We start from the raw sequence: 17,731 nt of genomic DNA, 5'->3' as shown, positions 1-17,731 counted from the left end.
TGAGTATTTATGGTCTACTAACTTATTAAATTGCTTTGCATAGCCAAATAAATGAAATATTTAAGAGAATTCAATAACAAACCCATTTGTCTTCACTTTTAATATAATTTACATCCAATCCTCTATGCATGTCAAAAACTAACACTAGATCAAGCCCCTCATATGTTTAAAAACCAACTTGAAAAGATGCATACCCAAATACAAATGTTATAGAGCTATTAGAGCTTAAATTATCCTTCCTAGACTCCAGTAATTGGTTGGCTTAGCATAGGCTAAGTATCAGCTTTCTTTTCCAAAAGTGTTTATCTTAATTAAGAGACCTATCTAGGGATGAATAGGTAGTCCAAGTGAGATATCCACAAATTTTTAAATTTTTACTTAGATTTTAACTATCTCAAAAGTTATAATGATTGCAATTAAAAGTTTTATCAATCCCTAGCACAAGTAAAATCAATTGCATAAATGGACACTAGATTTAACGTGGAAAAAAACCACCTATTGTGTTTCCCTTAAACTTCGTAGATCTAAAAAATCCATAAGAGGCTAAATAACCGCAAACAAATCCCCTAAACAGGAAAGGAATGCACATAATTTTACCCAATTACAAAAATGTCACATTTTTTTCAGAAATATCACCTATCAAACGCCTCCAACCCAATAAGTTGTGCAAATATCTTGGTTGTTCAATGTTTCCACAAATCACCAATATTTTGTCAATTTATCAATGAATTACTGATTATTTTACCAATTTGTCATGCACTCAACGATTTTTAAAAGGTCACATCAAACGCATTGCTTTTCCATTAAAAATTTAATGCATGAAGCTAATGGGCCTGATATACAGCCGACCCAAGCCCAACCCAAATTTTGCTTTTGATAGTTGAATGGGGCACAAGTTATTAAATACATCATTTTCTTCTTGTAAGTTTCTAATCTCGGATGATGCCTTTTTCTCAACTTGATAAAACAACTAAAACACAACCAAGGGTTAAACCCAAGTTCTAAAGCATGACACAGAAGACCCTAGCCACTAAGCGAAGCTTGTTTTTGTGTTATATATGCACAAACAATATAATATAATATAATATATATAAATTATTATGAATAAATTAATTTTAATTACCTTACTATGTCTCTTGTACAATAATTAAATACGAGATAAATATAAACTTGCAAAGAAAATTATCAACATTTTTAAATTAAAAAAAAATACTCATAAATATATCATCATTTCTTTTAGATCCTTGAATATTTTCAAACTAAATACATCATTATTTTAGTATTAATGTGTTTTCAAATTTTGCATGTTATTACCATATGTTACAAATTTATTACAAGTTTTTTTTTTTCAATAAAAAAACTTTAATATGTGTATTATTGCTTTCTTTAATATTATTTTGAAGTTTCCTCCAACATTCCTTCTACTTAGAACCGCTCGATCTACTCTTGGAACTGTCACAATGCGTCCACAGGCTCCCAATTAAACTCGCTCTCTAGTAGTCCCTTCCATTTGACTAATTACTCCATTGCAAGAGGCATCCCTTGTCTCCTGATGACTTGATCTACGATGATATGCTCCACCTTTGTCGTATAAGGTCACGATGGTTGTAGGCGCTCTCTTTGATAGCCCTCGGCTTAGATCATGCTTGCTTTCATGATAGGGCTTCAAGTAGTTCGCATGGAAGACAGGATGGATCTTCAATATTTAAGGCAACTCAACCCTACAGGACACCTTGTCGACTTGTCCCAGTATAAGAAAGGGGCCTTCATATCTCCTAACAAGGCCTTTGTGCACTGACCTTTTGGATTTAAACTACTGAGGTAGTAATTTGACAAGTACTAAGTTTCCCACCTAATACTTTATGCGTCGCCTCTTCTTGTCAACCCACTTCTTCATTTTCTTAGCAGCCTTATCCAAGCATGAGCGAGCTATGTCAGCCTGTTCTTGCCATCACTTAGCAAACTTGAGAGTCGTCGAACTTCTCCTTGTGTAGCCCATCACCAATGTATGAGGAGTCAATAACTGCTACCATGTGGCTAACTCAAATAGGTTCTTGTTTGTTGCCTCACTCCTTTGTAAGTTGTAGGAGAACTAGGCCACATCAAACAACTTTGCCCAATCCCGTTGGTTGGCACTCACAAAGTACCTCAAGTATAGCTCTAATAAAGCATTCACCCTTTCCATTTGTGCATCCGTCCATGGGTGAAAGCTAGTAAAGAAGTGAAGATTCAACCCTATTAGTTTGAAGATCTCCATCCAGGACTTCTCAGTGAAGCATAGGTCGCGATCACTAATGATATGCTTGGGCAACCCCCAATACTTGACAACATGTTTTAGGAATAGCCTCATTGTCTCCTCTGCGATACAATCTATAAGGGTTGCTATGGACTTAGCATACTTAGAGAACCTATCTACCACCACAATGATCGAACCATGGCCTTCTGACTTAGGCAACCCAATGAAGAAGTCCATGGTGACACTCTCCCTTGGTCGCTCAACTATGGGTAGTGGCTCTAACAAGCCTCTAAGCACTTGCTGCTCCACCTTATCTTGTTGGCATACAGAAACAAGTCCTCACATAGGCCTCAACCTCATCATGTATCTTAGGTTAGTAATATGCCGACTCTAGTATATGTGGTTGAAATAGTCCACTGAATGCCACCAAGCATGCAGCTGCATCATCAACTGCTAATGAATCAATTTATGGCTTAAAACAACAGCCACTTTCTTAGCCTTTAAGTAGCCTTCATCACTAAGTTTGAAAACCTCAGCAGCAACTCGGTATCTAGAGAGAAAATGAGGAAGAAAGAGTTGCAAAATTCTGCTCATTGCTGAAACGGTTTGGTTGCTTTCTTTGATGCTAGACAGGGAAGGTTCTATCTTAGACTCAAGCTTCACAATTTTTTTAAAAAGAAGCTAGGTTTCATGAAGTGAGCTAAAGTTGTTAATATATAGAATAAATGGCATTCCTTTTATCAATTTTTGTATGCTTTCCAATTATGCTACCAATAGATAGATATGTTAGTTGAAATTAATGTGTTGAAATTTCAAGTCGGGGTGGATATTTGTTGAAATTACAAATACATGATTTGGATGTTAAATGAGTTGTGATTTACGTTAGACATTCCTACTTATGGATTGTCTTAAAATATCTTGTTAACTTAGAACACCTAAGGTGACTTACATGATGAAAACGTGAAAGGATTATTGTTATTATCGTATTTGAATATTTTGTGAATTGATTTTAGTTGTGGTTACCTATTGGTTGTGTCAACTCCATTATAGATTGTACTCTAAAGTACTAAAGGATTGAATATTGGGCTGATAATGAAGAGATGATTTCGTGAAAATAGAGTCTCATAGGAGTTTCCCATTTGACCTTTAAGGCTTCTAAAATTACTTTCAGCCATAAAAGTTTACAAATTCCAAGTGTCATTACTCTGAATTCAACTTCTGCACTTGATTTAGCAACAACGCTTTGCTTCTTACTCCTCCAAGTTACTAGATTTCCACAAAGTACAATAACCAGATGTTGCTCTTCTATCCACTACTAACCCTGCATAATCAACATCTGTATATGCCTCTAAAGTAAGACCCATACCTTTGTTAAACATATTTCCTCTTCCCGACATGGACTTTCGATATCGGAGAATCCTATGCACTGCTTGAAGGCGTACTTCCTTAGGATTGTTCATGAACTGGCACACCATACTAACTATAAATGCGATATCCAGTCTGGTGTGTGAAAGATAGATCAACTTACTCACCAATCTTTGATAGGAACCTCTGTCCACGAATGTAAAGTCATTTGCCTATCCAAGCTTTTGATTAGGATCAACTAGTGTGTTAGAAGGTTTGTACCCAAGTTTACCTGTCTCTTGTAATAATTCAATGATATACTTTTGTTAAGAGACAAATATTCCATGTTTAGAGTGTGTCACTTCAATTCCAAGGAAATATTTCAATCTACTAAGATCTTTTATTTCAAATTCTTGGGCTAGACACTTCTTTAATTCTTTTATTTCTCTAACATCATCACCAGTCACCGTAATTTCATCAACATAGACTAAAAGAGTTGTCACTCCCCTTGAACCCAAGTGTTTCGCGAACAAGGTATGATCACCCTAACTTCGTTTGTACCCCTTGGAAATCATCACTTTAGAAAACCTTCTCATAGTTTTAAAAGGCTCAAGGCGCACCAAGGCACAAAGTAGTCCTAGAGCTGAGGCGCAAGGCGCACCTAAGGCATGGACTTTAGTGAAGTGAGGCGCACCCTAATTTACATATATATTTTTATATAATATAATCAAATTTAACAATCATTTATTTGTCCTAAACACATAAATCATCAAATATCATCCAAAACTTCAATTTAATCAACAAAAACCATAAAAATAAAGAACTCCAAGCATAAAAACAAATCAAAATCCATATTGCTAATAGTCTAATACATATCCAAATCCAAAGTTTCCAAACCAAAACATGAAATTTGTCCACAATTCAAAGACATCATTAAAAAACACTTAAATAACAAATTTGTCCACAAAAAGCAATCATCACTCAACTAAATCAACAAAATCATCATCATCATCATTTCCATCATCACATTTGTAGCCTTCCCCATCTTCTTCAGCTGCTGAATCAGCCATGTCTCAATCTTCATCTTCATCTATTGGTGAATGAGAAGGCAAAGTTCTAGAACTTGAAGCTATCCCCCTCATTGGTGGTATTATGCTTAAGTTTGCTCTAGCTCTAGTATCAAACCTGACCTCCTCAGCTCCAGTGGCTCTAGCAACATCACCCCATGTCAAATTATCATCATCAAATACAAAATCATCTTGTGCACCTCCATGAGAATCCTCATCTTCCATTCTTCAAATCAACCATTCATTATTATCATCTATATCTTTCAAGGAAATTGGGTCAATGGTGTTACGTTCATTGTATCTTCTCTTTAAGGCTCGATTATACTTAATGTATACCAAATCATTCAAGCATTGATGGTCTAACCTATTTCTCCTCTTGCTATGAATCTGCAAAAATTCATAAGTTCATAAATATATTTTAAAGTTTTAACTTTTAAGTTACATTCAAGACTCTATTAGACTATTACTTGTAATTATTTTGGTCACTTACATTTTCAAAGATGCTCCAATTCCGTTCACAACCCGATGCACTTCATGTTAAGTTGAGGACTTTCATTGCAAACCTTTGCAAATTTGGAGCTGAAGCTCCATATGTAGCCCACCACTCAGTTGTAGTATAGATATTAACAATTTAGTGAAACGATTCACCTATTTTAGCAAAAATAGAATCTAATCATTTAAATAAACAAAACTAAATAACTAACCTGGTGCTCTAGTCTTCCTTGTCCTAATAGCTAACTCATTCCCGAATAGTCCTTGGGCATTTGTGTACAAACTCACTTTGGCCACAACTTTTTCTTGCTTAACAGGGTCTCTTGTTGGCCTTAAGATGCATTTATACAAATCACTCATAATCTCTGCATCATGCTCTATTTCTGGTTTATCATAGAAGAATTCCGGATTCAAAAAGTACTTTGTTGCATGCAAAGGTCGATGAAGCTGAATCTCCCACCTCTTATCAATGATTTTGAAGATTTCTTTGTACTTCTCTTCATTTCCATTAAAACTTCTCACAATTATATCATTAGCTCTATTCATAGCCTCATAGATGTATCCTATAGGAGCTTTTTTTTCACCATCAACCAAACGAAGCACACGAACTAGGGGACCCAAAACCTTTAAGCAAAACACAATAGTGTTTCAAAATAAAGGCATTAGAACTATGTTGGCTATAGTTTTCCCCTTCTGCTCTTTTGCCCATTTACTATCTAACCAATCTAAACTTGTAAACATCTTCCTTAAGTTGTTTTTTTGTTCAAGCAATCGCGATAATGTGATGAAAGCAGTTGTAAACCGAGTCTTAGTAGGCCTAAGCAATTCCCTTTGTCCAGTAAACCGCCTCATCATGTTGAGTAGTCCTGAGCGATTATAAATATACCCATTTAGTGATATAACCCTCTCCAATGTCCTCTTGATGTTTGGTAGCTTTCTAATATCTTCCAACATCAAGTCAAGGTAATGTGCAGCACATGGTGTCTAATATAAATGCGGGCGCTTTAATTCTAACAACCTCCCTATGTGACATTGTAGATAATAAATTTACATAAGTTCTCAAAATAAATAATTCAAATTTTAAAAGTAAATAAAAATTCAAGAAATAGTATTTATTACCTGCCATCACATAACTTGAGTGATTATCTGTTTTAACTTGAATTACATTCTCCTCACTAACTTGCTCTACCCATTTGTCAAGTAACTCAAACATCTTTTCTCCCGTCTTAATCATTGAAGAAGCATCAATAGATTGCATGAACATGGTTCCCTTTGAACAATTAACCAAAAAGTTCACCAAAGTTCTCTCTTTCTTATCGGTCCATCCATCCGACATAATTGAACATCCATTTTTTTTCCATTCCACCATATGATCTTTCATCAAATCTTTTGTGAGAGTCAATTCTTTCTTAAGGTTGGTAACTCTTACCTCATGAAGAGTTGGTCCCTTCATACCCACACCATATTGGCCAATAGCCTCAATCATTGGTTGGAAACTCGGATATGTGACTGCATTAAATGGAATAGCAGCCTCATAGATCCACCTTGTGATAAGCATACAAGCTCTTTCTCTTGCTTCCTTTTTGTAGGCATCATTGATTGTAGTTTGATTCATCTTCCCACTCCTTCGATTTTGAACAACCATCTCTACATTAGGAGTAAAAAAATTATCCATAGGACCTATTTGTCTTGGTTTTTTTGAAGAAAACATCCTACCACCACTTCCTCCTCGGTTACTACCTCCACTAGAAATGTTGGTGACATTCATTCTACTATTAATCTCCTCACCAAAATCTTCATCTTCCAAACCAACAAATCTTCATTAACATCTTCGCTCCCCATATTCATTTGCTCTTTTTGACTTTTCTTGGAACTCATATACTCTTCCATTTCTTCTCTAACATGTTCCGAACATTTTCTACACTTTTTAGCATTTCTATATCCACCAACAAGATGTTATTTATGTCTATATATGCCTCATTTGGTTACTTTATCACAAAAAAATGTATATGACAGTGTTCAAATCTTTTTCATTAACCAAACGAGCATAGTTCCATCTGGGATCTCTTCTTTCACTTGCATTAGAGTCCACTTGAGTTTCACTCTCATTATTCATCTTGCAAACAAATTATCTATACTACAATAACATAATTATAATTAAATTAAGAAAAAAATTGAAAAAAAAAATATGCATATCACATTAACAAAAAATATGCACATAAGTGTTTTTTGTTTGTTTATTTTTATTTAGTAAAATTTTCATGTCAAAATACAATATTTATATTTTAAAAAAAATGTCAATGAGAGTTATGAGACAAGAATGGAAAAAAATGCGGAAAAGTCAAGAAAAGAGAAAAAAATACCGAGGTCCCGAAAAGGTATGTGACTATTTTTCCTCTATTTTTCCTTTATTTTTCCTCTTTTTCTTCGTCTTCTTCACTTCTCCACTGCACGACTGAGGCTAGGGCAAGATTTGGAAGGGGTGTCGAGTTGAAAACAACCAGAAAATGGGGCTAGAAGGGAAAACAGGGCCAAAATGTCATCGTTTTGGCCTGTTTTTTTTTTTTAAAAGGAACAGGCTCCAAAACGACGTCGTTTTGGCCTATTCTTTTTAAAATAAAAAGGGCCAAAACAGCGTCGTTTTCATCCCAAAAAATCAAAAAAAAAAAAAAAAAATAGGGCTTCTCTGCCCTCTGCAACCTGATGCGGAAGAAGAAGAGAAGGAGAAGGAGGAGGTAAGGGATCGAGGTGTACCTAGGGACCACGTCGCGCCTTGCCAGAGGCGAGCACCTTGCACGCCTAAGCAGCGACTTCGTGAAGGGGCGTCACTTGCCTTCAGGCGAGGTGCCGGAGGGTGGCGTCGCGCCGCTCGAAGCCTAGGCGCACCTTTCACAACCTTCCAAACCAGGCTCGTCGAGATTGTTTTAAGCATATAAAGCCTTTTTGAGTTTACACACCTTTCCTTGTAATTCACACTAAACCCAGGGGGTAACTTCATATAAATTTCCCCTTCAAGATCTCCATGCAAGAAGGCATTCTATAACCCTTGGCTACCAACCTAGCCTTATATCTCTCAATTGATCCATCTTACTTGTACTTAATAGTATACACCCATTTACAACTAACTAGACTCTTCCCTCTTTGTAGCTTCACTATTTCTCATGAATTATTCTTCTCAAGTGCCTCCATCTCCACTATCATGGCTTGTCTCCACTCCTCATTTTTGAATGCCTCAGATAGGGTTTTAGGAACAGATACAATATTTAGGTGAGTGAGGAAGGCTTGATGAGATGGTGATAATCTTTCATAGGATACAAAATGGGACAAAGGATATTGGATACATTGTCTTTTTCCCTTTTGAAGTACAATAGGCAAGTCAAGATCATTGTTATCAAGATAATTGAAGGCACTGTTCAAAGAAGGTTTTGTTTGAGTCATTGTCTCATTTTTGGGAGTAGGTTCAAATTCTTTTTTTTTTTTTTTTAATTTAACTAAAAACAATTGTATCAAGAAGACCTAAAGAAGTACACCTGAAAGTATACACGATGTATACAAAGCAAAATGCCAAAAAAAAAAAAAAAAAAAAAAAAAACATAAAAACCATCATCTTACTTACATCTCAACCAATCAATGAAATCAAATAAAGAACACAACCTAAAACCTACTTAAACCCTGACCCATTCCAAAAACATGTACAAAAGGGACCGTAAAATAGCTTAGTCCGCTAGTTCGATGTCTTCAAAGGCTCTTATATTTCTCTCTTTCCATAAGGTCCGAAATAAGCTTGAAGGGGTTGCATTCCACACCTTTTTCCTTTTCTTCCCAACAAAAGAGTTAGATCAGCTAAGTAAGAATTCCTTGATAGAAAAGGACATAACCCATTGAACACCAAAAAGAGCAAAAGTAAGCTACCAAATCACAGTTGCCTTGGGAGAATGAAGAACTAAATGGTTTGTTGATTCCTTTTTTTCTTTACACAGAAAGCACCTACTTGATAAGGACTAACCCCTCCTTTTTAGTTGATTTAGAGTTAGAATTCTCCCCCAAATAGGTTCCCAAGAAAAAAAGTAAACTTTTTTCGGCACCCAAGGGTTTCAAACTATGTTTGAAGGGAACTCTCTAGAATTGCAAGAAGTTAGGGAGAAGTAAAAAGACTTAACAGATGACATCCTCATCATCCCTTCTAAGCACCTGTATGTGCATTCTTCTAAATAGAGCTTCCACCTCTCTCACTTTCCAATCATTGTTGTGTCATGTGAAAACAGGGTTCTAGTTCCCCTATCCGTTCCCACAACTGAGCACCCAAGCTTCTCTAAAGGAAGATAAAGAGTACAAGCTTGGAAAAGCCTCTTTCAAGGAATCCTCTCCACACCACCTATCCTTTCAGAACCGCACTCTTGTGTCGTTCCCCACCTTAAAAGCACCCTTTTGCTAAACTGCGTCCACCCATTCTTGAAGGCCTTCCAATGTCCCACCCCATGGCCTTCCCTTGAAGCACTAGAACACCAACCTCCCTCTTCCTCTCCATATTTCCCAGCAATCACCTGTTTCCATAAAGGCTCATTCTCAAAAGCAAATCTCCAATACTATTTTCCAAGAAGAGCCTTATTTAGCATGGAAAGGTTTATGATGCCTAAGCCCTTGTCCTTTTTCTCCATGTAAACAATAGACCAATTCACCAAATGAGGCCTACTCTGACTCTTCTCCACCAAAGAAAGTCTCTTTGGATCTTCTCTAACCTTAAGCACACCTTGTGAGGAATGACAAACAAGACACATTGTGAGGAATGACAAATAAGGACATAAAGTAGATTGGGAGGCTAGAAAGAGTGCTTTTTACCAAAGTCAACTCCCTCCTTTTGATAAGTATTACCTCTTTCATAAAGCAAGAGTTGCTTCTAAAATCTCTCATCCACTACATCCCAAACACAAAGGGATTTAAAAGTGGCTCCTAAAGGGAGGCTCAAATAACAAGAGGGAAGAGAACCCACTTTACCATTATGAATGTTAATAGAAGGGTGTCCAAGACGAAAATAATAAAGCAAAACCTTATCCTTATTAGAAATTGAAGACTCAGAAAGAAATAATAGGGGTAACTGGTTCTTAATCCCACTTTGCGCACACGATTCTTTAAGATAATAGAGTTCATCTTTTTCCTTAGCACATCCAATCATCCTCCCCATATCCTAGTCCTAAAAGACACAATAAGAAGGGTAAAAGACCACAATGCAATCCAAAACTTTTGTAAGTTTGTGAATAGAAACTAGGTTAGTAGATAATCTTGGAACATGAAGGATATTTTTCAAAATGAGGGATGAGTTTATTTTTTTTGTCTCCCTGGCCAGCCATAGTTATTAAGGTTCCATTAGCAATGGCAATTTTCTTAGTGCTTGGACAAGGACCATAGGTGCTGAATTTATAAGATGAGTGGGTCATGTGATCGCTGGCCCCTGAGTCAATGAACCAAGAGCTCAACAGGTTTGTATTTGAGGTATTAAAAGCATGAGAAGTAGTATACTTACCTGAGAGTGCAAAGGAACAAGCACCTATACTTGTGGGCTTTTCCAATGTTCCCAGTAAATTTCTCAGCTTCTCAATTTCATCTTTGTTAAACTCACTTTGTTCTTTGGGAGCTCACTACCAGATTGTGTGCTGGTCATATGGGCTTGCCCTTGTCCTTTTTGTTGTCCATTCTTCATGGTCCAATTCTGATTGGATATTGTGGGAAATCAATAGAATCCCCTTATTTTAGGGCCTAATCAGCTCTAAAGGACCTATATATGGTATATATTAGTTGTTAATATTAGCTAGTAGAATTAGACAATCAATGTACAAATTAGGATAATTGTAACAATCAACTATTGACTAGGATAGTTGTAAATTAGTGAATAGGACAGCTGTAAATTGGATGTTTGCCTCTTAGACACTACTATGTATGTGTACAATTCTTTAATCAAATATTAAGAGTTGTTTTTCAACAATATGGTATCAAAGCCACTTTAGTTCCTTGGGCTCAATTTTTTCTAGCGACTTCGCCTTACCTTTCTTCCTTATTTTTTCTTGGTGTCTTCACCCTTCCTTCTCCTAACTTTGGTGTCTACTCCTTTCGCCCCTTCTCAAACTTTTTTCTTCATTTTTCAGTTCTCCTCATGGTTGAACAAACCTCCAATCAGACTACCATATTCCTTAAAGTCTCCAATCAACTTGATAATCCTACTCTCCAAATCACCACCAAAAACTCAATAATCATAATTTCCTTGAGTGGTCTCGATTGGCCAAACTCTTTCTATTAAGTCAAGGGAAAATGGGGTATCTACATGGGACAATTACAGAACCAGAAACTTCGGATCCTAACTTTGAATCATGGGAAGCTGAAAACTCTTTAATAATGTCCTAGTTGTTGAATTCAATGCAACCGGAAATGGCTAAGCCTTTCTTATTTCTCTCTACAGCGAAAGAGATTTGGGATGCTCTTACACATACCTATTCAAAGCAAGGAGATGCTGCTCAAGTGTTTGAATTGATGAACAAGATTCAAGTGACCAAACAAGGAGAATTGACAGTCACAACATACTATAATACATTGAAGGTATTATAGCATGAGGTGGACATTTATCAACACATTGCAAAGATTGCTGATTTATTGAAAAGACAAAGGATCTTTGAATTCCTTGCTCGCTTGAATCCGGAGCTAGATCAAGTAAGGAGTCGAATCCTTGGAAAAGTTCCTCTTCCTTCATTGAAAAAAAATGTGTTCTGCATAGTGAAGAATCCAGAATTGGTGTTATAATGAAAACATCATATCATGATAATTCTGCTCTCAATGTGGCTGTGGAGAACAATCCAAATACAAGGGAGGAGAAAAAGATACAAGATGGTGTGATTATTGCAAAAGACCTAAACACACAAGAGAGGCATGTTGGAAACTGAATGGAAGACCACAACAAGGGAACAAGAATGGAAATTTTCCAAGCCTAGCAAGAGTTTCCAAGATGAAACAGTATCAAGCCTCACCGCTACTACTAATGAATATATATCAGCTCATGAGAATCTATCTTTTACGAAGGAACAACTTGATCTTTTGTATAAGATCATGGGAAAGTCAGAGGTTACTCCCACTTCCACTTCTTGTGCTTTTGCACAATCAAGTACACTCCATAAAGCTCTTACAACCACTGTTGTATCTAATTCTAACTCCCGGATCATTAATTAAGGAGCTAGTGATTATATGACCAAAGAATCCAATTTTTTCTTATCATATATACCCCATTCTAGCAAACAAAAAGTGCAGGTTGCGGATGGAATTTTTACTCTAATTAGTGGTAAAGGAAATGTGTCTCTTTCACCAAATATTACCCTCATTTCTGTACTGCATGTTCCAAAAAAGTCTTGAAACCTTTTGTCAATCAGCAAACTTACAAAAACCTACAACTGTTCAATAACTTTTTTCCTAAATCATTGTGTTTTCCAGGAGCTTACTTCGGGGAAGATGATTGGCAGTGCTAAGGAGAGAAATGGCCTATACTACCTGGACATCAAGAAAGGAGGAAAAGTTCAGGCTTATCAAATAAAGGGGACTGCTAAAAGATTTTTTGAAATAAAGGGGACTGCTAAAGGACTTTTTGAAAGCTATTGGTTGATGCATGAGATAGTAGGACATCCAAGTTTCGCTTACCTACAACATTGTATCAACCTAGATAACTCAAGCTCAAGTGTGAAGGGTGTGAATTGGCAAAAAATAATCAGGTTCCCTATCCTATAAGTAATAAGAGAAGTGAAGTTCCTTTCTCTATTATACATACAGATGTGTGGGGACCCTCACGGGTAACTTGTCTTGTTGGAGCTAGGTGGTTTATTAGTTTTATTTACGATTGTAGCAGGACTACTTGGATGTATCTATTAAAGGGGAAATCTGAATCTATTCCCATCTTTCAAAACTTCTACAAAATGATACAAACACAATTTGGTGTCCAAATACAAGTGATTAGTTCTGATAATGGAACTAAGAACTTCAATGAAAGTCTAAGTACATGCTGCACTCACAATGGCATTATCCACCAATCTACATGTGTGGATACCCCTCAACAAAATGGGGTGGCTGAACGAAAGAATAGACATCTCCTTGAAGTAGCCCGGGCACTTATGTTTGCAAGAAACGTTCTAATGACTTTTTGGGAGGATGCTATCCTTACAGCCGTCAAAAGTCCTTGACTTCAAAACTCCCATTGAAATCTTGAAAAATTATTTTTCCCGTATACTATGGCTTGGGACTTTCTCCGAAAGTATTTGGATGCACTGTTTTTGTTCATATCCCAAGTAAATACAGATCTAAACTTGACCCTAGAGCTACTAAATGTATCTTCTTGGACCACTCTCCCACTTAAAAGGGTTATAAATGTTACCATCCTCCTTCTCGAAAGAAATTTGTTACAATGGTTGTAAATTCTTTGAGGACCAGCCATAAATTCTTATCAAGAGACTAATCTTCAGAAGGAGAAATCGGAAGTGGAAGATCAGTCCCAAGATTGGTCCCTACCTTTGCCAATGCCTACTTGGGAGGATGAGAGAAATGGAATTCAGGGGGAGCCTAAAAAATCAGAGTTATGAAATCAAGGGAAGCCTCAGAATTCAGAGTTGTTTGTTTACTTAAGAAGACCTCAGGAAACTAGGTTGGAACAAGGTCAAAATCCTCCAAAGCACAATCAATCATTGACCCTAGAAGAAGGTATATCTCCTAATCCTCCTGATTCAACAATTTTAAATCCTCCCAATGTTGTCCAAGTGGTTGATACTAATTTGAACATTCCTATAGCCATCATAAAAGGCATTAGGAATTGTACCAAATATCCTTTGTTGAATTTCTTGTCTTATCACAAGATGAACAATAGCTATAACGCCCTTACTACAAAATTGAGTTCAAATTCAATCCCAAAAAATATATAAGAAGCAATTGTTGACCCTAAGTGGAAGGAGGCAATAGATGAAGAAATGAAGGCCCTATACAAGAATGATACGTGGGATATAGCTGATCTGCCTAAAGGAAAGCGTCTAGTTGGATGTAAACGGGTGTTTACCATCAAGTTTAAAGTTGATGGCTTTGTAGAGAGATATAAAGCAAGATTGGCCACCAAGGGGTACACACAAACCTACGGGATTGACTACCATGAGACCTTTGCACCTATTGCAAAGATGAACTCCATCAAAATCCTACTATCCCTTGTTGCAAATCACAATTGGTCACTTCAACACTTTGATGTAAAAAAATGTTTTTCTTCATGGGAACTTGGAAGAAGAAATCTTCATGGATGTACCTCCCGGATTCGAGGGGCAACTTAAGAATGGGAAGGTGTGTAAGTTAAACAAGTCTTTATACGGCTTGAAATAGTCCCTAAGGGCCTGGTTTGAAAGATTTGCTCAGTCCCTTGTGGGGTTTGGATATCAACAAAGCCAAGGAGACCACACATTGTTTATCAAATGTTCACCAAGGAAAAAGGTTTACACTAATGCTGATTATGCTAGATCTATAACCGACAAGAGATCAACTTCAGGGTATTGCACCTTTGTAGGGGGCAACTTGGTGACTTGGAGAGTAAAAAACAACCAATAGTTGCTAGATCAAGTGTTGAGGCTGAATACCGAGCCATGGCCCTAGGTATTTGTGAACTCATGTGGATCAAAACACTACTAAAAGAATTACAAGTACACATTGAAGAACCTATGAGGCTATATTGCAACAATAAGGCAACCATAAGCATCGCACATAACCCAATTCAACACAACAACACTAATCATGTTGAAGTGGATAGACACTTCATCAAAGAAAAGATTGATAACGGTCTCATTTGCACTCCTCTTGTTTCATCTAAAATGCAGTTGGCTAATATATTTACTAAAGGAGTGTCTAATCCAAGCTTCAACTCAGTGACATGCAAGCTAGGAATGAAAAATATCTTCAAACCAGCTTGAGGGGAAGTATGGGAAATCAATTGAATCCCCTGATTTTAGGGGCCTGATCAGCTCTAAAGGACCTATATATGGTACATATTAGCTGTCAATATTAGCTAGTAGAATTAGTCAATCAATGTACAAATTAAGATAATTGTAACAGTCAACTATTGATTAGGATAGCTGTAAATTAGTGATTAGGACAGTTGTAAATTGGGTGCTTCCCTCTTAGACATTACTATATATGTGTACTATTCTTTAATCAAATATCATAGTTGTTTTTCAACCAATAGATAGCTACGCCATTTGTGGCTTCCCATGCAGCTTCCAACATCAATCTTTGCTGTGTCAAGGCTTTTTACAATGGATGCACCATATGGACTCTTTATTCACCAACTTTGAAGAATCGGTGTTTTCATTATCACCACTAGATTGTTGACTAGAACCAATGATCTTCAAGTTTGCATTTTCTGTGACCATGGTTGAGCCTTCCACTGATTGGAGTTTGATCGTAACCCCTCTTCTTCCTTATTCTACTCAGAGTATCGAAATAGTCTTGTTTAGTGGTGGAAGATATTCTTTACCCAGCACTTGAAATCTACCTGGATCAAATTCAATGTTTAATCCAGCAAGGAAATCATAAATTTTATCCTTTTTCCACATCCCTCGAGCATGGCTGTATCTTCACTGCATTTCATTTGAATACACTGATAATGATCCATCTCTTGCCACAAATTCTTCAAGAGATTGGCATACTCAGTGACTGAAAGACTACCTTGTTTAGTAGCAGAAATCTTAATCTTAATTTCATAGATTTGAGCAGCATCACAGACCTTTGAGTAAGTTTGTCCAACCACTTCCCATATCTCCTTGGTAGTGGTTAGAAACATACAGGTGTCGCTGATTTCAGGCAACATAGAGTTCCACAACCAAGACATCACCATGGAATCCTCGTCATCCCAAGCATCAAATTTGGGATCTCCCGGTTTGGGTCCAGTACTTTGGAGATGAGACAACTTTCTTTTTCCTTACAAAAATGTCTGAACGATCTGAGACCACTTCAAATAATTCTGACCATTCAATCTTGTACATTGCTTGCAGGTTCTGCAACTCTCCCATGGATGGAGCAGTCATATTCTCAGTCACTTGTGTCTCAGAGGCAGCTTGTGCGATTTTTGACATGATCGTTGAAGGCAAATAATAGATCAAAACAATTACGAGATCTTAAGACACAAACAAGCCCAAGGGAAGACAAAAGAAACAAGAAAGGATCAGTAATAGAGACTTGACCAGACTCCCCCTCCTTAGCAGAAGAAAAACAGAGATTCACAAACTCTGTTTTGTAAAATAAAACAGCAATGAAGGCCACAAAATTCAGATTGATTCACAGCAATGAAGGCCAAGAATCCCAGAAAAAACGCCCAAGGCTCTGATACCATGTGAAAGAACATGTTGAAAACTCACATTCATTTACATCCAGCCCTTAGTTTATTTACACTGCATTTTACAAAAATAAGGAAACTATCCTAATTGCATCCCTATAAATCAGGGATTCAAATTATCCTAACTATATCCCTGTAAATCACGGATTCAATTAATACAAAAATATTCTAAATCTATAATTTCTGTATTTACACGAATACACATTTTTCCACAATATCTTTGAACCAACTCGAGGGGGAGTGTAAAAATATTCTAACCATTTTAGGAGCTATTTTCTAGGAGAATTAGTTGTGATAAGTTTGGTCCATAGGCCTAAAATCATAAATAATTATCTCCTATTTTAAATTAGTTTCCTATTCAAATTAAGATAACTATTATAACAAATCTAGTCTTATACGGTTATAAAGTCCAAATACATTTTGTGTCAATTGTTGTTCATTTATTCATATCAATAAAAATTAAGTTTTTCCCCAATTTGCTTTTAGTACCAATAAGCATCCAACACCCACAACCATGCCATGTTGAGACAATGTTGCTAGGTGGAGTTAGAATCTAGATATTATAGGAACTTCCTACTTGTGTTCATTCTAACAAGGAATGGTGTATCCCTTTTCTCCAAAGCCAAAAGAAACATTACCATTAAGTGTTATAAATAACAAAGAAATAGAGCAAGTAAATGACTTAAAAAAAAGAGGATAAAACACCATCATAAAATCTCTCTCCCTACTATCTAAGAACTCAATTTTTCAAACACTTTATAAAGTCTTCCAACTTATTTCAAATATTTTATGGAGTCACCATTTAAAATTAATAATAGAAAGAATATCAGTATTGATGATGATGATGCCCAAAGTAATAACAATAGCAGTCTTACTTTAATTCATTCTCCAAATGTTCTTCTACTCAACTCAAAAAAGCCCCAATTTCAACTACTTAGAGTCAGCTATTCATTTAAAGTCCAAGAACATGAAATTAGATAGACTAAAGAACTATACAGCTCATAGGTAAATCTAATAATCCAATCTGGCCATGTAATTGTTCATCCCTGCAAATGGAATGTTCTATCTTATTATTAACCATGAATAAACAATCAATCCAAAGAAGGACCATGTTATTAGTCAAATGAACTAAAGTGAGATCTAATTTACCCTACTGCTATATAACAGAGATAAAATAAAGGGGAAAACTTGAGGAAATAAAACTAC

General features: G+C 36.3%; 1 protein-coding gene across 12 annotated transcripts in view; it reads right to left on the bottom strand.

Annotated features, from left to right (window-relative positions):
• The window catches only part of LOC100244930 (putative acyl-activating enzyme 19), a 122,620-nt gene that overhangs the window by 81,284 nt on the left and 23,605 nt on the right, over positions 1-17,731 (bottom strand). The window lies entirely within an intron of this gene.

The sequence above is a fragment of the Vitis vinifera genome, chromosome 15 (assembly GCF_030704535.1).
Source record: "Vitis vinifera cultivar Pinot Noir 40024 chromosome 15, ASM3070453v1".
NCBI classification, from domain to species: Eukaryota; Viridiplantae; Streptophyta; class Magnoliopsida; order Vitales; family Vitaceae; genus Vitis; species Vitis vinifera.
This window is presented reverse-complemented; position numbering and strand designations above follow the sequence as displayed.